At 38.3% G+C, this 25,448-nt stretch overlaps 1 pseudogene; it reads left to right on the top strand.

Annotated features, from left to right (window-relative positions):
* Nucleotides 1-13,019, top strand: part of LOC129634477 (ankyrin repeat domain-containing protein 26-like) — a 198,795-nt pseudogene extending 185,776 nt beyond the window's left edge.
* The last annotated feature ends 12,429 nt before the right edge of the window (nt 13,020-25,448 follow it).

Raw genomic sequence — 25,448 nt, 5'->3', positions numbered from 1 at the left:
CATTTACTATATGGCAACTTTAAAAATGTGAATCATTAAGTTGGAGTTTTCCATCTTCCCCAGGATTCATGAGAGGCTGGCAGTGATCAGCACCAAACTTGAGGTGGAGAAAGAGCAGAACAAATCTTTACTCGGCACTCTTAGCACGAGGCCAGTCCTGGAGCCCCCTTGTGTTGGAAATTTCAATAATCCTTTAGTGCTCAATGGAAATCTTAATCCAAGAGCAAACGTAGACTTTTCTACCTCAATTCCATGCCCTTCAAATAACAGCCTGGAGACTTACTTGACCAAGGTTAGTTCTATTATCTTTTTTGCACTGGGTTTCAGATTTTTGATATGAATGATCCTTGTTTTTAATTTGGTGAACTTCTGAGTTGTTTATTTGACTTAATGCACACTAAGTAAAAGTCATAATTAGCTGTGCAAATAAAGGAGACAGACATTTTTTGATTTTTTGTCCCAGAGTTCTTGATTTTAAGAGATACTTACTAAATTATTAAATTTCTTGAAAAGCTGCGTTTAAATTCTACTTCAAAAATGAAATCTTATTGCCTAGTATCCAAAAGTATTCTTTCAGATGTTTCACTTCCTTTCTAATTGGTTTCAGTTGGCAATGCTTCATAATCATTTCCAAGCTCTGCTGTACCCAATGAAGTTTTTCTACCTCTAAGCATAAGTGAATAACTGGCATCTAAACACTAACCACATATGGATGCTTTTTGTTTAAAGGAATCCTAGATAAATCCTTTTTATGAATTAAATAAACTTTTAATACTAAACCAAAACATTAGTTTCTAGTTTTGTCTTAACATTTTTTGTCATTTTCTTACATAAATATTGTCGTTTCTTACAAAAATGACATTTTTGTTATTTTCTTTAATTGCTATTTTACCTATAGCATTTTTATTTAAAATTAAAAAAGACAATCTTGCTGAGCACTTGTAGAATATTTCTAGATTTGTAGTTAATTCAAACATTAAACATTATAAATGAAGCTCACTTTATCTCTATCTTGACATCACCTGGATGAATGGTATCTAAGATAGCAATGATGGGGAGTTTTAAATTGCAACCAGTTTTCACTGTTAACCATTATGATTAAAATATCCATTTTAGTCAGTGCACACAGGTTTATCATTTTTATGGTGTTTTCCTGATGTTTGTGATGCACAGAAAAGTAGCCCTTGTTAAATGCAGTCTCAACCTGTTTTCTCATTTGGCTTCTTGCCATCTTAGGAGACCAATTAAGGTTTCTTTGACAACACTACATCTACTTTGGGTCTTAGTACTTGAGAGCTGTGAAACTGGAGGACTTGCTTTAGCTGTGCGGTCACAGCGGGCCACAGAACACTTCATCGCAAGTCAGACACTTCCCCACGCAGGCCTAAGAGGAGGAAGAAAATGCCTGACCCGCATCCCAGACACAGGCTGCTTACTGCACGCCCAAGTTCATGGTGCTGTGGGCACATACATCTTTTCAAAGTAGAGGTTTGGAACCAAGCAAGCAAACTCACCCATTAGGTAAATCTCCTCACCTCTCATAAGGAGGGTAGGAGTATAAGTCCTCACCTTGAAACTTTTCTCCTTCAAGTTCCCCGTCGTGTGTTTAAAAAAAAAAAATGTATGTTTATAAATTAACTATATCAGATGACTGCTACATATAGGAGTTTGACAATAATTTATTCTTTTTATTTATTTGTTGTTGTTTTTTTTTTTACTTTACAATATTGTATTGGTTTTGCCATACATCAACATGCATCTGCCACGGGTGTACACATGTTCCCCATCCTGAACCCCCCTCCCACCTCCCTCCCCATACCATCCCTCTTGCCTTTAAAACATGATTTATTTAGAAAGCTATATGTCATGTCATGTCACAAGCATTATTGAACTATGTAAGAAGGTTTTACATATTCATTTTCTCTGTGTTATAGTTAAAAATCTATGTGTTTTTTCTTAATCTGAGGAAGTAGCTGGCATAGGACTCTGGACTCAGTAAGAAAGTCATTGGCTTTCTTACTTCTTTGGTAGAACTATGAACTTTGCCTAAATCATGACTCTCATACTTTAAAAAAAAGTTTGTTTTTCCAAAGAAAACAAACTTTCTTTAAAATTTTTTTGTGTGTGAAACCACATTATATAAAAGAGATAAGTGTAAAGCCTTCTAGCTAAAGGTGTGGCCAGAGGTCCTGCACTTGCGACTTCTCAGTTCCTCAACTGAGAAGTGACCCTGTGGGACCTTCCCCTTCTATGGGACATAGTTCGGAAACTAACAGTTATGTGTTAATCCTTCTCACTAAACACCTTTAGAATAAAAACTTGCTGGTACATTGTTTTCTTGTGTATAATTTTCTCACCTTTTTTTGTTAAATGTTTTTGTTAAATGGAAAAGTTTAAAGAAAATTGAAGGTGTGTTGTCGTTAATAACATTTAATTCAAACTACTTCCTCCATTTGAACAGGATCCTCACCTAGAAATCAAAATAAAAGTCTCAGAAGTATGTACTTAGGGTAGGAGCTGTTAGGGGGAGAAGACAGTAATCTTGTGGGTCATTCCTAGGATCATGGGTCATTCTCTAATTCTTTGAAATTATGTGTACTCTTTTTTTTTTTAACTTTACATAATTGTATTAGTTTTGCCAAATAGCAAAATGAATCCGCCACAGGTATACATGTGTTCCCCATCCTGAACCCTCCTCCCTCCTCCCTCCCCATTCCATCCCTCTGGGTCGTCCCAGTGCACCAGCCCCAAGCATCCAGTATCGTGCATCGAACCTGGACTGGCAACTCGTTTCATACATGATATTTTACAAGTTTCAATGCCATTCTCCTAAATCTTCCCACACTCTCCCTCTCGCACAGACTCCATAAGACTGTTCTATACATCAGTGTCTCTTTTGCTGTCTCGTACACAGGGCTATTGTTACCATCTTTCTAAATTCCATATATATGCGTTAGTATACTGTATTGGTGTTTTTCTTTATGGCTTACTTCACTCTGTATAATAGGCTCCAGTTTCATCCACCTCATTAGAACTGATTCAAATGTATTCTTTTTAATGGCTGAGTAATACTCCATTGTGTATATCTACCCCAGCTTTCTTATCCATTCATCTGCTGATGGACATCTAGGTTGCTTCCATGTCCTGGCTATTATAAACAGTGCTGCAATGAACATTGGGGTACACGTGTCTCTTTCCCTTCTGGTTTCCTCAGTGTGTATGCCCAGCAGTGGGATTGCTGGATCATAAGGCAGTTCTATTTCCAGTTTTTTAAGGAATCTCCACACTGTTTTCCATAGTGGCTGTACGAGTTTGCATTCCCACCAACAGTGTAAGAGGGTTCCCTTTTCTCCACACCCTCTCCAGCATTTATTGCTTGTAGACTTTTGGATCACAGCCATTCTGACTGGCGTGAAATGGTACCTCATAGTGGTTTTGATTTGCATTTCTCTGATAATGAGTGATGTTGAGCATCTTTTCATGTGTTTGTTAGCCATCTGGATGTCTTCTTTAGAGAAATATCTATTTAGTTCCTTGGCCCATTTTTTGATTGGGTCATTTATTTTTCTGGAGTTGAGCTGTAGGAGTTGCTTGTATATTCTCGAGATTAGTTGTTTGTCAGTTGCTTCATTTGCTATTATTTTCTCCCGTTCTGAAGGCTGTCTTTTCACCTTGCTAATAGTTTCCTTTGATGTGCAGAAGCTTTTAAGGTTAATTAGGTCCTATTTGTTTATTTTTGCTTTTATTTCCAATATTCTGGGAGGTGGATCATAGGGGATCCTGCTGTGATATATGTCAGAGAGTGTTTTGCCTATGTTCTCCTCTAGGAGTTTTATAGTTTCTGGTCTTACATTGAGATCTTTAATCCATTTTGAGTTTATTTTTGTGTATGGTGTTAGAAAGTGTTCTAGTTTCATTCTTTTACAACTGGCTGACCAGATTTCCCAGCACCACTTGTTAAAGAGCTTGTCTTTAATCCATTGTATATTCTTGCCTCCTTTGTCAAAGATAAGGTGTCCATATGTGCATGGATTTATCTCTGGGCTTTCTATTTTGTTCCATTGATCTATATTCCTGTCTTTGTGCCAGTACAATACTGTCTTGATAACTGTGGCTTTGTAGTAGAGCCTGCAGTCAGGCAGGTTGATTCCTCCAGTTCCATTCTTCTTTCTCAAGATTGCTTTGGCTATTCGAGGTTTTTTGTATTTCCATACAAATTGTGAAATTATTTGTTCTAGCTCTGTGACGAATGCTGTTTGTAGCTTGATAAGGATTGCATTGAATCTATAGATTGCTTTGGGTAGTATACTCATTTTCACTACATTGATTCTTCCAATCCATGAACATGGTATATTTCTCCATCTGTTAGTATCCTCTGATTTCTTTCACCAGTGTTTTATAGTTTTCTATATATAGGTCTTTAGTTTCTTTAGGTAGATATATTCCTAAGTATTTTATTCTTTCCTTTGCAATGGTGAATGGAATTGTTTCCTTAATTTCTCTTTCTGTTTTCTCATTATTAGTGTATAGGAATGCAAAGGATTTCTGGGTGTTGATTTTATGTCCTGCAACTTTACTATAGTCATTGATTAGTTCTAGTAATTTTCTGGTGGAGTCTTTAGGGTTTTCTATGTAGAGGATCATGTCATCTGCAAACAGTGAGAGCTTTACTTCTTCTTTTCCAATTTGGATTCCTTTTATTTCTTTTTCTGCTCTGATTGCTGTGGCCAAAACTTCCAAAACTATGTTGAATAGTAATGGTGAAAGTGGGCACCCTTGTCTCATTCCTGACTTTAGAGGAAATGCTTTCAATTTTTCACCATTGAAGATAATGTTTGCTGTGGGTTTGTCATATATAGCTTTTATTATGTTGAGGTATATTCCTTCTATTCCTGCTTTCTGGAGAGTTTTTATCATAAATGGATGTTGAATTTTGTCAAAGGCTTTCTCTGCATCTATTGAGATAATCATATGGTTTTTCTTTTTCAATTTGTTAATGTGATGTATTACATTGATTGATTTGCAGATATTGAAGAATCCTTGCATCCCTGGGATAAAGCCCACTTGGTCATGGTGTATGATCTTTTTAATGTGTTGTTGGATTCTGATTGCTAGAATTTTGTTAAGGATTTTTGCATCTATGTTCATCAGTGATATTGGCCTGTAGTTTTCTTTTTTTGTGGGATCTTTGTCAGGTTTTGGTATTAGGGTGATGGTGGCCTCATAGAATGAGTTTGGAAGTTTACCATCCTCTGCAATTTTCTGAAAGAGCTTGAGCAGGATAGGTGTTAGCTCTTCTCTAAATTTTTGGTAGAATTCAGCTGTGAAGCCATCTGGACCTGGGCTTTTGTTTGCTGGAAGATTTTTGATTACAGTTTTAATTTCCGTGCTTGTGATGGGTCTGTTAAAATTTTGTATTTCTTCCTGATCGAGTTTTGGAAAGTTGTACTTTTCTAAGAATTTGTCCATTTCTTCCACGTTTTCCATTTTATTGGCATATAATTGCTGATAGTAGTCTCTTATGATCCTTTGTATTTCTGTGTTGTCTGTTGTGATCTCTCCATTTTCATTTCTAATTTTATTGATTTGATTTTTCTCCCTTTGTTTCTTGATGAGTCTGGCTAATGGTTTGTCAATTTTATTTGTCCTTTCAAAAAACCAGCTTTTGGTTTTGTTGATTTTTGCTATGATCTCTTCTGTTTCTTTTGCATTTATTTCTGCTCTAAGTTTTAAAATTTCTTTCCTTCTACTAACCCTGGGGTTCTTCATTTCTTCCTTTTCTAGTTGCTTTAGATGTAGAGTTAGGTTATTTATTTGACTTTTTTCTTGTTTCTTGAAGTGTGCCTGTATTGCTATGAGCTTTCCCCTTAGGACTGCTTTTACCATGTCCCACAGGTTTTGGGTTGTTGTGTTTTCATTTTCATTCGTTTCTATGCAAATTTTGATTTCTTTTTTGATTTCTTCTGTGATTTGTTGGTTATTTAGCAGCGTGATGTTCAGCCTCCATATGTTGGAATTTTTAATAGTTTTTCTCTTGTAATTGAGATCTAATCTTACTGCCTTGTGGTCAGAAAAGATGCTTGGAATGATTTCTATTTTTTTGAATTTACCAATGCTAGCTTTAGGGCCCAGGATGTGATCTATCCTGGAGAAGGCTCCATGTGTGCTTGAGAAAAAGGTGAAATTCATTGTTTTGGGATGAAATGTCCTATAGATATCAATTAGGTCTAACTGGTCTATTGTATCGTTTAAAGTTTGTGTTTCCTTGTTAATTTTCTGTTTAGTTGATCTATCCATAGGTGTGAGTGGGGTATTAAAGTCTCCCACTATTATTGTGTTATTGTTAATTTCTCCTTTCATACTTGTTAGCATTTGTCTTACATACTGCGGTGCTCCCGTGTTGGGTGCATATATATTTATAATTGTTATATCTTCTTCTTGGATTGATCCTTTGATCATTATGTAGTGACCATCTTTGTCTCTTTTCACAGTCTTTGTTTTAAAGTCTATTTTATCTGATATGAGTATTGCTACTCCTGCTTTCTTTTGGTCCCTATTTGCATGGAAAATCTTTTTCCAGCCCTTCACTTTCAGTCTGTATGTGTCCCCTGTTTTGAGGTGGGTCTCTTGTAGACAACATATGTAGGGGTCTTGTTTTTGTATCCATTCAGCCAGTCTTTGTCTTTTGGTTGGGGCATTCAACCCATTTATGTTTAAGGTAATTACTGATACGTATGATCCCGTTGCCATTTACTTTATTGTTTTGGGTTCGAATTTATACACCGTTTTTGTGTTTCCTGTCTAGAGAATATCCTTTAGTATTTGTTGGAGAGCTGGTTTGGTGGTGCAGAATTCTCTCAGCTTTTGCTTGTCTGAAAAGCTTTTGATTTCTCCTTCATACTTGAATGAGATCCTTGCTGGGTACAATAATCTGGGCTGTAGGTTATTTTCTTTCATCCTTTTAAGTATGTCTTTCCATTCCCTCCTGGCTTGAAGAGTTTCTATTGAAAGATCCGCTGTTATCCTTATGGGTATTCCCTTGTGTGTTATTTGTTGTTTTTCCCTTGCTGCTTTTAATATTTGTTCTTTGTGTTTGATCTTTGTTAATTTGATTAATATGTGTCTTGGGGTGTTTCGCCTTGGGTTTATCCTGTTTGGGACTCTCTGGGTTTCTTGGACTTGGGTGATTATTTCCTTTCACATTTTAGGGAAGTTTTCAACTATTATCTCCTCAAGTATTTTCTCATGGTCTTTCTTTTTGTCTTCTTCTTCTGGGACCCCTATGATTCGAGTGTTGTAGCGTTTAATATTGTCCTGGAGGTCTCTGAGATTGTCCTCATTTCTTTTAATTCGTTTTTCTTTTATCCTCCCTGATTCATTTATTTCTACCATTCTATCTTCTAATTCACTAATCCTATCTTCTGCCTCTGTTATTCTACTATTTGTTGCCTCCAGAGTGTTTTTAATTTCACTTATTGCATTATTCATTAAATATTGACTCTTTTTTATTTCTTCTAAGTCCTTGTTAAACCTTTCTTGCATCTTCTCAATCCTTGCCTCAAGGCTATTTATCTGCGATTCCATTTTAATTTCAAGATTTTGGATCAATTTCACTATCATTATTCAGAATTCTTTATCAGGTAGATTCCCTATCTCTTCCTCTTTTGTTTGGTTTGGTGGGCATTTATCCTGTTCCTTTACCTGCTGGCTATTCCTCTGTCTCTTCATCTTGTTTAAATTGCTGAGTTTGGGGTGTCCTTTCTGTATTCTGGCAGTTTGTGGAGTTCTCTTTATTGTGGTGTTTCCTCGCTGTGTGTGGGTTTGTACAGGTGGCTTGTCACGGTTTCCTGGTTAGGGAAGCTTGTGTCGATGTTCTGGTGGATGGAGCTGTATTTCTTCTCTCTGGAGTGTAATGAAATGTCCAGTAATGAGTTATGAGATGTCTATGGTTCTGGTGTGACTTTGGACAGCCTGTATCTTGAAGCTCAGGGCTGTGTTCCTTTGTTGCTGGAGAATTTGCTTGGTATGTCTTGCCCTGGAACTTGTTGGCCCTTGTGTGGTGCTTGGTTTCAGTGTCGGTATGGAGGCGTTTGATGAGCTCCTGTCAATTAATGTTCCTTGGAGTCAGGAGTTCCCTGGAGTCAGGCTTTGGACTTAAGCCTCCTACTTCCAGTTAATGGTCTTATTTTTACAGTAGTTTCAAAACTTCTCCTTCTATACAGCACCACTGATAAAACATCTACGTTAAAGATGAAAAGTTTCTCTACTGTGAGGGTCACTCAGAGAGTTTCACAGCGTTACATGGAGAAGAGAAGTGGGAGGAAGGAGTTAGGGGTGACCCAAATGAGATGAGGTGGAATCAATAGTGGAGAGAGTGGGCTAGCCAGTAGTCACTTCCTTATGTGCACTCCACAACTGGACCGCTCAGAGATGTTCACGGAGTTATATAGAGAAGAGAAGAAGGAGGCAGGAGACAGAGGTGGTCAGAAGGATAAAAGGGGGAAATGAAAAGGAGGGAGACAGATCCAGCCAGTAATCAGTTCCCTAAGTGTTCCCCACCATCTGGAACACACAGAAATTCACAGAGTTGGGTAGAGTAGAGAGGGGTTAGGGAGGAGATACAGGCGACCTGGTGGAGAAAACGGAGAGTCCAAAGGGAGAGAGAGCAGTCAAGCCAGTAATCTCGTTCCCTAGTGAAAAATGGGTCCTGAGGATTGGGTTTTTTAAAGGTACAAAATTGGTAACAAATACATAAAAGCAAAAATTAAAAATCTAAAGTAGAGTTTGGAATTTCAAAAATGCGATGTTAATGAAAAGAAGAAGGAAAAGAAAGAGAGAAAAAACGAACAAAGAAAAAAAAACAAGGTTGCGAAAATTATAAAGAAACTACAGGTACAAAATTGATAGCTAATACCAAAAAGCAAAAATTAAAAATCTAGAGTGAGTTTGGAATTTCAAAAATGCAATGTTAAAAAAAAGAAGAAGAAGAAGAAAAATAAAGAGAGAAAACAAACAAACAACAAAAACAATGTCACAAAATTATAAAGAAAATACAGGTACAAAATTGATATCAAATACCAAAAAGCATAACTTAAAAATCTTGAGTAGAGTTTGGAATTGCAGATATATGATGTTATATAAAAGAAGAAGAGAAAGAAACAGAGGGAAAAAAAAAAAAGAAAAAAGTCACATAAATTATATATATTAAAAAAAAAACTATATGTACAAAATTGATAACATATACCAAAAGGCTAAAATTAAAAATCTAGAGTAGAGTTTGGAATTTCAAAAATACGATGTTAAAGCAAAGAAGAAGGAAAAGAAAGAGAGAAAAAACGAACAAAGAAAAACAAACAAGGTTGCGAAAATTATAAAGAAACTACAGGTACAAAATTGATAACTAATACCAAAAAGCAAAAGTTAAAAATCTAGAGTAGAGTTTGGAATTTCAAAAGTACAATGTTAAAAAAAAAGAAGAAGAAAAATAAAGAGAGAAAACAAACAATCCAACAAAAACAATGTCGCAAAATTATAAAGAAAATACAGGTACAAAATTGATATCAAATACCAAAAAGCATAAATTAAAAATCTTGAGTAGAGTTTGGAATTGCAGATATATGATGTTATACAAAAGAAGAAGAGAAAGAAACAGAGGGAAAAAAAAGTCACAGTAATTATGAAAAAAACTATAGGTACAAAATTGATAACATATACCAAAAGGCTAAAATTAAAAATCTAGAGTAGAGTTTGGAATTTCAAAAATACAATGTTAAAGAAAAGAGGAAAAAGAAAAAAACAAAACAAAACAAAACAAAACAAAACACGGTCAAAAAATTATAAATTATATATATGAAGTTTGCTGAAGAAGAAAAAAAAATATGGTCTTTTTTTTTTTTTGCAAAGTAATAGTTATAAAAGTGAAAATTAAAGGATAATAGAGGACTTAAATTTTTCTTTTTAAAAAAAAGAAAGAAAGATTGATCATAAAAATAGTAAAAATATATCTAGGTCTTTCTCTGGTTTTGTTGTGAGTATTGTGGATTCAGTTCATTTTTGGCTAGTTCCTTGGTCTGACTTATATTTCTCAAGATCTATAGGCCCCTTCCTATGCAGTCCATAGTAACCACAGGGTTTTAATCTATGGCCTGTAGCTTCCAAGGCGTTTCCCTCTGTTATAGCTTCTTCTGTTTGCTGGTCTCTTCAGTGTCTGGTTCCCGCCCTGACACAAAGGGGACGGTGGAGGACACTATTTTTTTTTATTTTATTTAAGGCTCACTTGTTCAGCCGCACTGTGGGGAAAGAGGGAGGGAGGGATGCTGCAAACAGATAACACTGGCGTGCGCTCGCAGTGCCTCAGCCACACTGGGTCTGCCCCCGCTCACGGCGCATGTAGCCTCCCCGCCCACACTGCTCGGGCTCTAGGTTGTTCCGCTGGGAACAATCAGAGGCTGGCCCTGGGCTGAGCTCCCAGGTCCAAGCCGCTCAGGTTCAGGCACTCGGGTAGTCCTCAGAGGCACAGACTCGGTTGGGCCTGCGTTTTGTGCTCTTCCCAGATCTGAGCAGCTCAGGTGTTGTGTTTGGCGGGCGCCAATGCTGCGACTTATCGCCTCCCTGCCACTCGGTTATCTGGGAGTAAAACCGGCGCACCTTCTCAGGGAGATGTTGACCGTCCAGACCCCCAAGAAGATTTAGTTAGCAAAGAAGCCTGCTTACAGTTTTATAGATAGTGTCTCTCTTGGGCTATGATTGCCCCCTTACGGCTCTGGCTGCCTGTCACCGGAGGAGGAAGGTCTGCAACCGGCTATCTCTGTTCGGTCCTTTGTTCTGCGCGCAGGCCTGGCGGTGTCTTAGGTTAGGGCTGGCTTTTCGCGTGGTAGATATCCCACAGTCTGGTTTGCTAGCCCAAATTATTTCGCTCAGATAGCGCTCAGGACATTCGGGCCGATTCTTACTCTAAGGGACACAGCCCGCGCCGCGCTTCCCTGCCCAGCCCCTGCTTGCTAATGCCGTGTGCAGGCATCTGCGCTGCTTCTCCGCTGGGGGAGTTACCGTAGTGCTCACAATCTGTGATTTTTAATTGTTTATTTATTTTTTTTCTCCCTTTTATGTTGCCCTCTGTGCTTCCAAAGCTCGGCACAGATTCGGCAGTGAGAAGGTTTCCTGGTGTTTGGAAACTTCTCTCTTTTTAAGACTCCCTTCCTGGGACGGAACTCCATCCCTCCCTCTTTTGTCTCTTCTTTTGTCTTTTATATTTTTTCCTACCTCCTTTCGAAGAGTTGGGTTGCTCTTCTGGGTGCCTGATGTCCTCTGCCAGCATTCAGAAGTTGTTTTGTGGAATTTACTCGATGTTTAAATGCTCTTTTGATGAATTTGTAGGGGAGAAAGTGTTCTCCCCATCCTACTCCTCCACCATCTTGGTTCCTCCTCCCTATGTGTACTCTATAGACTGATATTTATTGTACTTTTTATCAGATTAACATTCTATATAAATGTTCTCTGTTATTTATAAGCAGAATAAGTAGGAATGCATTTTCTTTTATTTATGTGATTATTTCTCTACTTAAGTAATCTTCAAGTTAAGTCTAGTCTCTAAAAGTGTTATTTAAATGTCACATTTAGTAAGCTGTATAACATTCCTATGATAATATCTCTTGCTTAACTTAAATACTATTTGACTTATTTCAGATGCAGCAGGAGTTGGACAGGATTATAACTAGAGAACTAAGAGAAGGTATGTTGCCAAAATGTATGAATTAAATTTAGATATTGATTTCTGAAACACACTGTAAACAATAAATGGCATCTCTTTCAATTGTTTGGATAACAGATGCTATGTTAAATATTTTTTTTCTTATACATAGCTAATGAAAAATGTGAAAGCATGAGCAGTCGTAGCGAAAAATATTCTTCTTCCTCATTTATTCATTATATTCCATAGTTAAAAAAAAATCTCAAAAGGTCTATGTGTTTCTATTTATTTCTGGCTGTATCATATCTCTACTACTGCCATCGCTGTGGAACAGTCCATCTGCACCCTGACACCATTCTCAGAAAGCATGGAGTTCATCAACGTCTCAAGTGGCTGGTAGTGGTTAAGGCTAGAACACCGAGACTCAAGCATTTATGTTTGCATAGCTCTCACTTGGTAGGTGACTTTATAATTTCTGTGTCATTGAATTTGTCACTAGTTTATCTCTTGCCCTCAGGAAAAGCTCCAAACAACTTGCATCAATGTGGGTCCTTCCAAAGTAGTTGGCCTTATCTCTTTACCACCTTATTCTGCCCCTTAGCTGTGCATCTAACCAGCCAGAATGTGTAGGATCCCACAGATTCGTTTCAACAACTCTGGTCTTTGTACATGCTTCTCCCCTCTGACTCGTGTATTTTTTCCTGTCCTTCAGGTAGCTACTTCCATAGTACCTCCACCAAAAAGCTGGCAGTATTGACACAAAGCTGGCTGTCCCTTCTGAGTGTTCCTTGTGCCATATTGTATATCTGTCTTAGTATTTATGACTCTGTATGGAAATTGTCTGTTCATCTATTTTTACAGTTTATGGCATTATCATTTCTCAGGGTGACTGGGTCACCTTCATCTTGTAATTCCAGTGTTTGTCACAGCACCTTTGCAGAGAGTTATTGAGTAAATGAATGAAAAATGAGAAAGCCAGAAGCTCTGATACTCAGCCACATGTGGGGCTATGGGATGATTATATAATTGTAATCTTGTATTTTGTTTTCTGTCATTTATAGATACGTTTCATTTTTCAGGGCACTTAGAAATATCTCAGGTTTGTTTTGTTTTGTTTTAACTAATACTGAGTTAACTCAAGTATTTTAGATAAAGAATGTAATCCTTTTTCTTTCCAGCTGCTGCTGAATTTGAATCTGAGTCCTATGGATTGTCTCCTCTGGGAGCTACAGATGGGTCAAATCTGTCTCAGGACCTGCTTTTGAAAACATCACAAGAATATGTACAGATTTAGAAGAGAAAATTATATTATCTGAAAGATAAATTGTAAAAATTTCCCTTCTGGACGGTTTTCATGACATTTTAGTTGTTTCTCCTTAAACATGATGAGAAAATCTTTATTAAAGGGAAATATTTTTATGTGTATGATGAAAATTTATATGGTATTTAAAAAATACTACATTTAAGTAGTATTAATGCACTGGTCATAGCAAACACCCTCTTCCAACAACACAAGAGAAGACTCTACACATGGACATCACCAGATGGTCAACACCTAAATCAGATTGATTATATTCTTTGAAGCCAAAGATTGGAGATAGCCAAAGATGACTATACAGTCAACAAAAACAAGACCAGGAGCTGACTGTGGCTCAGATCATGGACTCCTTATTGCCAAGTTTCAGATTGAAATTAAAAAAAGTAGGGAAAACCACTAGACCATTGAGGTATGACCTAATTCAAATCCCTTATGATCATACAGTGGAAGTGAGAAATAGATTTAAGGGACTAGATCTGATAGATAGAGTACCTGATGAACTATGGACTGAGGTTCGTGACTTTGTAAAGGAGACAGGGCTCAAGACCATCCCCATGGAAAAGAAATGCAAAAAAGCAAAATGGCTGTCTGGGGAGGCCTTCCAAATAGCTGTGAAAAGAAGAGAAGAGAAAAGCAAAGGAGAAAAGGAAAGATATAAGCATCTGAATGCAGAGTTCCAAAGAATAGCAAGAAGAGATAAGAAAGCCTTCCTCAGCGATCAATGCAAAGAAATAGAGGAAAACAATAGAATGGGAAAGACTAGAGATCTCTTCAAGAAAATTAGAGATACCAAGGGAATATTTCATGCTAAGATGGGCTTGATAAAGGACAGAAATGGTATGGATCTAACAGAAACCGAAGATATTAAGAAGAGGTGTCAAGAATACACAGAAGAACTGTACAAAAAAGATCTTCACAACCCAGATAATCACGATGCTGTGATCACTGACCTAGAGCCAGACATCCTGGAATATGAAGTCAAGTGGGCCTTAGAAAGCATCACTATGAACAAACTAGTGGAGGTGATAGAATTCCAGTTGAGCTATTCCAAATCCTGAAAGATGATGCTGTTAAAGTGCTGCACTCTATTTGCCAGCAAATTTGGAAAACTCAGCAATGGCCACAGGACTGGAAAAGGTCAGTTTTCATTCCAATCCCAAAGAAAGGCAATGCCAAAGAATGCTCAAACTACTTCAAAATTGCACTCATCTCACACGCTAGTAAAGTAATGCTCAAAATTCTCCAAACCAGGCTTCAGCAATATGTGAACCGTGAACTTCCTGATGTTCAAGCTGGCTTTAGAAAAGGCAGAGGAACCAGAGATCAAATTGCCAACATCTGCTGGATCATCAAAAAAGAAAGAGAGTTCCAAAAAAAAAAAAAAAACAAACAAACACCTATTTCTGGTTTATTGACTGTGCCAAAGCCTTTGATTGTGTGAATCACAACAGACTGTGGAAAATTCTGAAAGAGATGGGAATACCAGACCACCTGATCTGTCTCTTGAGAAATTTGTATGCATGTCAGGAAGCAAGAGTTAGAACCAGATAAGAAACAACAGACTGGTTCCAAATATGAAAAGGAGTATGTCAAGGCTGTATATTGTCACACTGCTTATTTAACTTCTATGCAGAGTACATCATGAGAAACGCTGGACTGGAAGAAGCACAAGATGGAATCAGGATTGCCGGGAGAAATATCAATAACCTCAGATATGCAGATGACACCACCCTTATGGCAGAAAGTGAAGAAGAACTAAAAAGCCTCTGGATGAAGGTGAAAGAGAACAGTGAGAAAGTTGGCTTAAAAGTCAACATTCAGAAAATGAAGATCATGGCATCCAGTCCCATCACTTCATGGGAAAGAGATGGGGAAACAGTGGAAACAGTGTCAGACTTTATTTTTTTGGGCTCCCAAATCACTGCAGATGGTGACTGCAGCCATGAAATTAAAAGACGCTTACTCCTTGGAAGAAAAGTTATGACCAACCTAGATAGCGTATTGAAACACAGAGCCATTACTTTACCAACAAAGGTCCATTTAAGCAAGGCTATGGTTTTTCCAGTGGTCATGTATGGATGTGAGAGTTAGACTGTGAAGAAAGCTGAGTTCCAAAGAATTGATGCCTTTGAACTGTGGCATTGGAGAAGACTCTTGAGAGTCCCTTGGACTGCAAGGAGATCCAACCAGTCTATTCTGAAGGAGATCAACCCTGGGATTTCTTTGGAAGAAATAATGCTAAAGCTGAAACTCAGTACTTTGGCCACCTCATGCAAAGAGTTGACTCATTGGAAAAGACTCTGATGCTGTGAGGGATTGTGGGCAGGAAGAGAAATGGATGACAGAAGATGAGATGGCTGGATGGCATCACTGACTCTATGGATGTGAGTTTGAGTGAACTCCGGGAGTTGCTGATGGACAGGGAGGCCTGGCGTGCTGCGATTCATGGGGTCGCAAAGAGTCAGACACGACTGACTGACTGAACTTAACTTAACTGAATACTACTTTTAAACAGTAGTATCTAAGTACTTTTGATACTAAGTATTTTCTCTGCAGCTAACTTAAGTGATTGAAAAACTGGCACGGTTAAGTTTTCCATATTCAAAGTGAAAGTGTTAGTCACTCAGTCATATCCAACTCTGCGGCCAATGGACTGCAGCCCGCCAGCCTCCTCTGTCCTCCACTATCTTGTGGGGTTAGCTCTAATTCATGCCCATTGAGTTGGGGATGCTATCCAACCCTCTCATCCTCTGTTGTCCCCTTTCTCCTCCTGCCTTCCATCTTTCCCAACATAAGGGTCTTTTCTGATGAATCAGCTCTTCACTTAAAGTGGCTGAAGTATTGGAGCTTCAGCCTCAACATCAGTCCTGAGAGTCTACTCCCAACACCACAGTTCAAAAGCATTGATTCTTTGGCAGTCAGCCTTCTTTATTGTACAACTCTCATATCCATACATGACTACTAGAAAACAGTGTATATATATTAACCCCAATCTCCTAATTTGTCCTTCCCCTCATGTTTCCCCTTTCATAACCATAATTTGATCTTCAGATCTTTTGAGTTTGTTTCTGTTATGTAAATAAGTTTATTTTTTATTAAATTCCACATGTAAGTGATGTGATACTTATTTTTCTCTGAGTTACCTCACTTAGTATTGTAATTCCATAATCCGTGTTGCTGCAAATGCCATTATTATTTATTTTTATGGCCCAGTAATATTCCATTTTCGGTGTGTGTGTGTGTGTGTGTGTGTGTGTGTGTGTGTGTGTGTGTTTGTGTATGTGTGTATACAGCATCTTCTTTATCCATTCTTCTGTTGATGGACACTTAGGTTGCTTCAATGTCTTGGCTATTGTAAATAGTTCTGCAGTGAACATTGGGGTGCATGTACCTTTTTGAATTATGGTTTTCTCCAGATATATGCCCAGGACTGAGATTGCTGAATCATATGGCAACTCTATATTTAGTTTTTATGGCAATCTTTATAGAGTTTTCTACAGTGGGTGTACCTAGTTGCATTCCATAAGCAGTGTAGAAACATTCCCTTTTCTCTACACTCTCTCCAGCATATTTTTTGATGGTGGCTATTCTGATTGGTGTGAAATGATACCTTATTATAGTATTTCTGCATTTCTATAATAATTAGTGATGCGGAGCATCCTTTCTGAGCATCTCTCATGTGCTTTTTGGTCATCTGTAGGTGTTCCTTACATAAATGTGTATTTAGATCTTATACTCATTTTTTTAATCAGGTCATTTGTTTTTTGATACTGAGCTCTTTGAGATGTTTGAATATGTTGGAGATTAATCCCTTGTCAATTGCATCATTTGCAAATATTGTCTCCCATTCTGTGGGTTGTCGTCTGTCTTGTTTCTGATTTGCTGCACTGTGCAAAAGCTTTTACGTTTAATTATATGCCATTTGCTTATTTCTGTTTTCATTTTTATTACTCTAAGAGGTGGATGAAAAAAGATCCTGCTGTAATTTATGTCAGAGTGTGTTCTGCCTATATTCTCCTCTGAGTTTTACAGGACCTGTCTTATATTTAGGTGCTTAACCCATTTTGAGTTTATTTATATGTATGATGTTAGGGAGTGTTCTAATTTCCTTTTTATACATGTAGCTGTTGAGTTTTCTCAGCACCAGTTATTGAAGAGGCTGTCTTTTCTCCTTTGTATAGTCTTGCATCCTTTATCCTAGATTAATTGACCACAGGTACGTAGGTTTCTCTCTGGACTTTCTGTCTTGTTCCATTGATCATTTAATATATTTCTGTTTCTGTGCCAGTACTGTTTTGATTACTGAAGCTTGCAGAGTAGTGTGCAGTCAGGGTACCTGATTCTGTCAGCTCTTGCTTTTCTTTCTCAAGATTGCTTTGTCTCTTTGGGGTCTTTTGTTTCCATACACACTGTAAAAATTTTTGTTGTGGTGGATTCATTTTGATATTTGGCAAAACTAATACAATTATGTAAAGTTTAAAAATAAAATAAAATTAAAAAAAATTTGTTCTAGTTCTGTGAAAAATGCCATTGGTAATTTGATAGAAATTGCACTGAATCTGTAGATTGCTTTGGATACTATAGTTATTTTGACACTTGTACAGTTATAATGTCACTTTCATTTCTGTATTTCAGTTTCCTCTCTTTCCTTCTTAGTTTAGGTAAGGGTTTATTGATATTGTTTTCTTTCTTTCAGGAAATGAACTTACAGTTCTTGCATATGAGCACTGGGCTGGCCTTCCAGGCCTCTGTGGCCATGGGCAATGTGTTTAGAGATGTTGCTTAGCAACGATCATTCTGGGATGAAAGATTCCAAACCGTTGAGCTTCCCAGCTGGGACGTTGTGGCGGGACGGCTCTGGCTTACCTGTAGTGTTCGTGTTGGGTTTAGGGGACTGTGAAGAGTTGAGGGAGAGGTGAGATGTGTTTGGAGTCTGTAGGCTCTGCGATGAAGATTTTTGGCTTTGGGAGTAAGAAGGGCGTGTCACCCTTTGGCTCCTCCATCAACCCAGTGAGAGTCAGCAGTCATGGAATCAACTTCCAGCCTGGCTACCGCATCCGAGACAAAGACAGAAAGATCCACAAGGCTGCCATTGTGGGCAACGTAGCCAAAGTGCAGCATGTTCTGTTGTTTGGAAAAAAAATGGCCTGAACGCCAGGGACAAGATTAACAGGTAAGCGGGGTGGAAGGGCCTGGTAGAGATCCCTCCTGTGAGTTTCCCCTCCAAGGCTCCTGGATACCTTCCTGGGATCCAGGACCCACAGACCTTATAGGTAGCAAAAAGCCTTAGCTGGTTTTGGACCCACTTATAATTCCCCTTATAGAACTTTACTGATAGTTTTGAAGTCATTTAACTGAATGTTGGTAATCACAGAAATGAAATGAAACATGAATAGCATCTGTTTTTCCTTTCTTCCTCCTACTTTTTATTTGCATGTGTTAGCATGATGTACTCAAGAGTAAAAGCTCTCAAGTTATATAACCTTCAAGAGATCTTCTGAGCCTTCTGGATCTCACATTTTTTCTCATGTGATTTATGAAAGCACTTCTTCATGAATCACCTATTGTGGATCATGGCAGTGGATAGATTTCTGATGTTGTCAATATCTTATTTTTAATGTATAAATTTTTTATACCCTAAGGTTATATATTACAGAAAACTGCATAGTGAGCAAAATAATTCCTATGTCAAATCAACTTCTGGATTAAAAATTATTCAGATACAATTCAATATCCATTTTATATCAGTGTACACTTAGGTGTATGTGTTCTTTGCTGAAGGACCTTAGAAGACAGCTTTGAAGTAAGAAGCTGCCTGTGTCCTTGAATAGGAAGACATTTTCTTAGGATGTATGGTCTTTTTATATTTAAAGCAAATCAACGTTTCATGGTTTTAAAGATTTTGGGTTACATATGCTGTCTTTAATTGTTGTGATGAAATTAAAAGTTTTGTATAGTAGAGGAAGATTTGCCCTTCTAGATATAAAAATGTGCTATAAGTGCCCACAAGTGTTCATTTACTAACAACTGAAAAGAAAGATAAATGAATGGAACAGAATGCCCAAACATCCAAATGTATGTAAAACTTTAGAACTTGAAAATGATGACCTTTTCTGTTAGAAATGATAAACTGTGTGTAGATGTTGGAGAAATAACCTGGTAAAAGAGAAAAGTAACTCAATTTTTATCTCACCAAAAAGTTTCAGATAGAGTATGGATCAAACATTTCAAATATGCACAGTGAGAAAAGTACCAGAATAAAACTCAGATTCCTATTTATACATTTTTTATCTGCTGACAGAGACCTTCTGTTTTTTCTATTTCTACTGTTTCTTAACCTGAATTTTTTTTTAAATTGGAAAATAATTGCTTTACAATGTTGTGTTGTTTTCTGCTGTATAACATCATAAATCAGTTGTAAGTATACATATCTCCCCTTCCTTGTGAGCCTCCCTCCCAACCTAAAGACCTAAGAATGATTTCAAAAGTAAGAATTCTGGAGTTTCCTGAATTTTGGCACACACACACACACACACACACCAAAAAAAAAAAAAAAAAAAAAAGAAAGAAAGAAAGAAAAGAAATCTGGATGTTGATTTAACATTTTAACAACACAAAAAATTTAAAACTCTCTGTAGATCAAGCTGTCTATAGGCAAGTCAGCTTAGCATACAAGGCTTGTCTTTTTGGCACTAATAGGAATGTGGCACAGATAAAAATGATTTCTCACTTTCATTTTTTTTTTTTTTTTAGATTTTTTTTTGAGGATTGATATTTTCTGACAACTTTCAGCCTTTTCACAAGTCAAGGGAATCTAGGGAGTTCCTTGGTCGTCCAGTGGTTAAGACTCACTGCTGTGGGCCCAGGGTTCGATACCTGGTGGGGGAACTAAAATCCTGCCAGCTACTGGGATGTATTGTACAACATGGGGAATATAGCAAATATCATATAATAACTTTAAATGGAGTATGACCTATAAAAATTGTGAATCACTATGTTGTGTACCTGTAATATATAATAATATGTAATATGCACCATCTATATTTTAATTAAAAAGAAGCAACCTTAGACAAAAAGACTTTATGGTAATTAGATCAACAGGAAAAATGAGAAATGAGCAAACAAAAATGCTACCAATTATAGTTGTACTGCTGCTAAGTCACTTCAGTCGTATCTGACTCTGTGTGACCCCATAGACAGCAGCCACCAGGCTCCCCCATCCCTGGGATTCTCCAGGCAAGAACACTGCAGTGGGTTGCCATTTCCTTCTCCAATGCAGGAAAGTGAAAAGTGAAAGTGAAGTCACTCAGTTGTGTCCGACTCTTCGCGACACCATGGACTGCAGCCTACCAGGCTCCTCCATCCATGGGATTTTCCAGGCAAGAGTACTGGAGTGGATTGCCATTTCCTTCTTCATAGTTGTACAGACATTGTGAATTATAAATTTCATTCCAATGTCAGAGACATTAAAATGTCAGAAAATGAACGTATTAGAATCACTGAAGCACAGTGTTGTCTCTAATCCTCAAAATATATCTGCAAAGGAGGTATGATATCCTTTGACTTCATTGAGATATTGTCCTTGTAAAATAGTAGTAATAGTAATAAGTATGATTATATAACCTAACCGTTACTAAGCTGTTACCTGTGCCAGGAACGGTTCTAAACTCTGCATGAATCTCATTTAAATAACACAGTGCTGTCCTGTGAGAGAACTACTTCTCTCTTTCTATATTGTTGATGAGGAAACTGAGGCACAGAGAGACTGAGCAACAGCTAAGTGACAGAGTGAAAGTCAAATTCAAAGCCAAGTTGAGCTGAATCTCAAGGTCATGGTCATTCTATTCAAGTAAATTGTTCTTTCATTACTGTGCTAAGAAGAGCTAATGCTAATATATAATGTTCTTTTTCCAGAAGGAAATGAAATATTTGTCTTAGAGTGATAGGAATAGAATGCTATTGAATGCTTTCAATCACAGGAACAATTGTTTGTTTTGAAACAGTAACACTACAGTTTCTTGAAAACTCCTCTTGCTTTCATTGGACTGCCCTCCACTTGGCCTGTGCCAGTGGCCTTTCAGCGGTGGTAACTCTGCTCCTGGAGAGAAAATGCCTGCTTAACCTTTGTGACAATGAAAATAGGACAGCACTGATGAAGGTATGGGACAGCAAACCGTGTCCACACGAGGTGGATGTGATTTAACTACTGAGATTAAAAGTGAATTCATCTCATTTAGATATAGCAAACTGGTGAAGCTTGTGGACTGTTTACTTTGAGTTCCTAGAATTTACACTCTGTTTCTTGGCACAACACTGACAGGCCGTAGAATGACAAGAAGAGGAGTATGTGATTCTTCTGCTGGAGCATGGTGCCGACCCAAATATAATGGACGTCTATGGGAACACCACTCTCCACTACGCTGTCTTTTGCCAGAATATATCACTCGCAGCAAAGCTGCTTTCCTGCGACGCCAATATAGAAGCCAGGAACAAGGTATATCTCAACTAACTTTATTTACAAAAAATATTTGCAAAGCATTTTTTTAAACTGCTGCTGCTGCTGCTAAGTCGCTTCAGTCGTGTCTGACTCTGTGCGACCCCAGAAAGGGCAGCCCACAGGCTCCCCTGTCCCTGGGATTCTCCAGGCAAGAACACTGGAGTGGGTTGCCATTTCCTTCTCCAATGCATGAAAGTGGAAAGTGAAAGTGAAGTTGCTCAGTCGTGTCTGACTCTTTGCGACCCCATGGACTACAGCCTACCAGGCTCCTCCATCCATGGGATTTTCCAGGCAAGAGTAGAAGTGTTTTATTTCTAACTATGTAAATAGGTAAACTGAATAGTGTCCATCAAGCCCTGTTACCATGGAAACAACCCCAAAGCCACTGCAGGCGGAGAAATGTTGGAGTCCACAGAGAGGGCAAAGCTGTGTCTCCCAGCTGGCCGTCTACCCCAGAAGGAAGATTTCCCGTCAGAACGTGCCCTGGAGTGGCTGGTAGACTGAGAGCCCACAAATGATGAAGACCTGTGGGGAGTGAAGTGATGTGAGGAGTGGCTGCTTCCAGGGGCTCAAATAATGGGTGCCCCTAGTGGTGCGTGGGAGGAGGAAGGAGACCCAGTGCCCATGATGGTGAGCTGGGTGAGTGCAAGTGGATCTGGGAGGCAGCAGTCCTCGAGCCCTGAGCCCTCCAGGACCCCGGTTCTGAGATCCGGCCAAGAGGGTCAGGTCATGTTTGACTCCCAGAAAGGGCGTTCACTTGTGCTGGTGACTGCTTGGTTCGCGATGTACACCTCGGGGTCTCCCTCGCTCAGCCCTGGGGAGCTGCTTGGTGGGGTTGCAGCTGTGCATGTGGAGCTGGTGATCGTGAAGCCACCCATCCTGCTTTCTCCAAGACACACGTGACGTCCTGCAGCTGCAGCCCTGCCAGGGACTCCCTCCACTCTCACAGGTGGGCTCAGTTTTCCTTCTTTGGAAGCTCCAGCCTTCCCTGAGTGAAAGTATTTTGAAGGAACCAAATTGTATAAGATTTCACTTTAAATTATGATATTCCTCAAGCATTAGAGAGTAAAGCATTCTTTATGTGTTTATGGCTGGTATTCATGATAACACTGCACTAAAGGTAAAACATTTTCCAAATATTTTCTCCCACTTAAGGTTTTGTTTTGTTTTGTTTGTAATCAGTCTAAAATAACACAGCAAAGCAAAATTTGCCTCAGTAGACTTTGTCTTAAAATTCAAACATAACGAAAGCATTTTACAACATATTAGAAATCTTGCTGCTGTTCACAAATTCCCATTTTATGAAAAATGGTTTATATAAACACAGTTTCTCTCTCATTGCCCAAGGCTTATGAGGGTAAAAGGAAAGGAAAAGAAGCAAGCAAGTGAAAATTGCAAGTCAAGCTGGAATTTTGGCTGTTGGGAAATGCCAAGAAGAGAATTTATTTATTTTAATATTTATTTATTTGGCTGAGCTGGGCTTCATTTCAGCATGTAGGATCTAGTTTCCTGTCCAGGGGTTGAACCCAGGCCCTCTTTTCTGGGAACACAGAGACCCAGCCACAGGACCACCACAGAAGTCCCGAGATTTTGGTTTGTGCTTTTTATTCCCTTCAGTTTATGTATTTCTTATATGCTTTTCGGTTTTCAGGGATAATAGTCGTTGTTTTGAAAAAGAGTGTGAGTGAATTGTAAACTTGCCTAGGTGCCAGTTTTAAGAAGACTCTGATCAAAACAGACTGACAGTGAGCAGGTGGTGACTAAGTGGGAATTAAGACAGAAGATCAAATAACTACCTGATATTATCCTATTCTGGCAGAACCATCCACTTAGATGAGAGTCTAGACTCTGCTCTCCCATCTAGAATGTCTTGATGGGAAGGAAGTAAGGGGTTTATAAATAATGAGATAAGGTTGCCTTTTGGGTTTACTAGTCCCTATTCTACCACTGTTTACCCAGAAAAATTTTAAAAATTACAGTTTTGATGACTCTTGCCTCTTACACTTTTCTTTTTCATTCAAACCTTCACATAAGAGAAGGAATTGGCCGTGTGAGTAAGAGATGAGACTGGAGTGGTTGCTGCACTAATTCTCAGCTATATTCTGCTCGTGAACCACAATTATTTGGGAAAACAGTTTAAAAATGTATAAGCCTAGGCTGTTCACTGTAGATTTTGACTGAGTAAATCGAGGAATGCTTGGACGTGTGTATTTAGAACTATTCCCTTGAGATTCTGATCGAATCCTTGATGAATAACTATGGAGTGAATACATGTAATTTCTAAATGCACCCTTCACAAAAGAAAGTAGTCTCCTGAATCATTGGAGTTTGATCAATGCTAGCTACTTCCATCACCTCCCTCCTTTCCAACAATATTAGTCTGACATTTTCTCTGCTCCTGTGCTTGAGACACTAAAAGGAGTATCTTTGGAAATATCCATGGGCTTGAACGAGAACTCCTTTTCTTTCCAACCACTCATCATTCAGTGACAATCCGAGAGTCTTTAGCAATTTGCTCATGGTGAAGTCACTTCATCTGTAGAGTATGACCCTTTAAGGATTTTGCACCTTCACTTATCATCCAGGTCATTAGGTCAACAGATGTTTATTACCAACAGGGTTTACCTGTCTGCAGTGATAGTAACTCATGAGCCTTTTTTGGTGTCAGCTTCAGGACAGACTCTTGCAGTGTGTCTGTTAGAATTGCTGATCCCTGGCATAAGCAGATGAGAGCTTTAAAACCCATGAAGTTAGTAACACTACAGAGGGGAATTGTTTTAAGCATTTATTTTCAGCAGGCTTGGAAACTCATGGTCCATTTTCTTAACAATCTAGAAGAATTCTAGAGATAGATTGTAGTTTCAACAGGCAGTGGAAACATTCTTGACTGTGAATTATGAGTCTTTTTTAAAAGAATTTATGTTTAATTGGATTATGAGTCTTAATAGCCATATTTATTACATGTTGGGACCTACTTTTTTTGTGAAACATATGATACTAAATAAAGGAAAGGTTTCACATACAAATATTTGCTTTATACCCACCTGTTTGGAAACAGTAAACATAAAACCAAAAGTGGGCCATAAACAAAACATGGCCCTTGGATATGTTTAGTTCACCTCCATACATTGAGTCAACATTTCAAATTTAGGAGGCTCATGCAGAAATTCAGGCTTCTCCAAGGATCAGATCTGGACCCCCTTGAGCCCATCCTACTGTTTGGTCTGCATGCAGAGGCCACCTCTTCTGTGTGGGACATGTGTTTTTGGGGTTACCGGTCTCAACTGGCTTTTTCACTTACTCAGGTCATCAGCTTTCCATCCATAAGCATTTGAGTTTCCAGTTTTTCATTGATAATTTATTTTGATAAATATTTGAAGGTTTTTAAAGACACTCTAATTAATCTATAATTGATTTCATATTTTAAAAAATCTCAAGAATGGGATTGAATTTTTCAAATTAGAATTTTTAAGTTGGGTGTGGCAGTTTTGCACTGAATAACTCTCACAAACACACAAGATTATAAGAGACAGCACAGGGAGAGCTGGTGGAAGAGCAAGTTCCCAAGAAAATGTTGAGCATGTATTTACTGGTAATTTTCTGTTGCAATCTTTAACTAAGAGTAGTAAAGCAAGACAGACACCAGAACTCTTGAATTTTGGAAGCTTACTCCTGGTGGTCTGGAGGTAATCACATGAGAATCATCAAGAAGGGTCTTTGAAGATAAGGTGGGGAGGGTGCTCATTCTGCATGCAGTTAGCATCTAGCTAACGCTGACCTCTCAGCCAGAACGTCTAACTTAAGGAAAGGCAATGGAAAGAGCAAGCAAGGAAGACAGAATGAGTAAGATTAAATTCCAGGAGACATTTCTGAGAAAGCAGTAAAACAGGGTTCCCACAGTTGAATTTTTGAGAAAGAAAAACAAAAATTTCTCTCTTTTCATA

Source organism: Bubalus kerabau, chromosome 19 (genome assembly GCF_029407905.1).
Source record: "Bubalus kerabau isolate K-KA32 ecotype Philippines breed swamp buffalo chromosome 19, PCC_UOA_SB_1v2, whole genome shotgun sequence".
Classification (NCBI taxonomy): domain Eukaryota; kingdom Metazoa; phylum Chordata; class Mammalia; order Artiodactyla; family Bovidae; genus Bubalus; species Bubalus kerabau.
The sequence above is the reverse complement of the archived record's forward strand: the minus strand, read 5'-3'. Positions and strand labels throughout refer to the sequence as shown.